The sequence below is a fragment of the Loxodonta africana genome, chromosome 2 (genome assembly GCF_030014295.1).
Source record: "Loxodonta africana isolate mLoxAfr1 chromosome 2, mLoxAfr1.hap2, whole genome shotgun sequence".
NCBI classification, from domain to species: Eukaryota; Metazoa; Chordata; class Mammalia; order Proboscidea; family Elephantidae; genus Loxodonta; species Loxodonta africana.
In genome coordinates, this window is record NC_087343.1 from 136,609,894 (window position 1) to 136,611,404 (window position 1,511).

Here is a 1,511-nt window from a genome sequence, read left to right on the forward strand (position 1 = left end):
AAACCAGCTGGTAAGAGGACATAAGTGATTCAAAGCCTACAACAATCAAGACAGCGTAATCTAGTAGCCCATCTATGTAAATTGAAAGAAAACAAAACAAGATAAGTCTCAGTGAGCAAATATAAAATAAACCATTACAACTTCTTATAGATGGCTCAGAGATGACAGTTGATATCAAACCACATAAAGAAGCAGACCATGATTGCTTCTACAACTCCCCAAATTAAAGAATCAAAATCTTTCCCAAATGAAGATACGATCCTGGAATTGCCAGATGCAGGATATAAAAAACTAATGTACAGAATGCTTCAAGACATCAGGGATGACCTCAGAAATGAAATAAGGCAACCTACAGAAAAAGCCAAGGAACACACTGATAAAGCAGTTGAAGAAGTAAAAAGATTATTCAAGAACATAGTGGAAGAATTAATAAGCTGCAAGAATCCATAGAGAGACAGCATTCAGAAATCCAAAAGATTTACAGTAAAATTGCAGAATTAGACAACTCAATAGGAAGTCAGAGGAGCAGAATCGAGGAATTGGAATGCGGAGTGAGGCAATTAGAGGATAAAGTAATTGACACCAATATAGCTGAAGAAAAATCAGATAAAAGAATTAAAAAAATGAAGAAACCCTAAGAATCATGTGGGACTCTATCAAGAAGAATAACTTGTGTGTGATTGGTGTTCCAGAACAAGGAGGGATAACAGAAAATACAGAGAGAATAGTTGAAGATCTTTTGGCAGAAAACTTCCCTGACATCATGAAAGACAAAAGGATAGCTAGCCAAGATGCTCATTGAACCCCATAGAAGATTGATCCAAAAAGAAAATCACCGAGACATATTATCATCAAACTTGCCAAAACCAAAGATAAAGAGGAAATTTTAAAAGCAGCCAGGGATAAAAGAAAGGTCTCCTACAAAGGAGAATCAATAAGAATAAGTTCAGACTACTCAGCAGAAACCATGTAGTCAAGAAGGCAATGGGATGACATATATAGAGCACTGAAGGAGAAAAACTGCCAGCCAAGGATCATTTATCCAGCAAAACTCTCTCTCAAATACGCAGGCGAAATTAAAACATTTACAGATAAACACAAGCTTAGAGAATTTGCAAAAACCAAACCAAGGCTACAAGAAATACTAAAAGAAATTGGTCAGAAAATCAATAACATCAGATAACAACACAATACAAGGTCACGGAACAGAACATCCTGATATCAACTCAAATAAGGAAATCACAAAAACAAATTAAGATTAATTTTAAGAAGAAAAAAATGCTCAAAACAGGGAATCATTGAAGTCATTATGTAAAAGATCACAATAATCAAAAAGAGGGACTAAATACAGGAGGCACAGAACTGCCATACTGCCATATGGAGAGGAAAACAAGGCAATATAGGACGATGCAAGATAGGTTTTTACTTAGAAAAATAGGGGCAAATATTAAGGTAACCACAAAGAGGTATAACAATTCCATAACTCAAAATAAAAACCAAGAAAAACATAA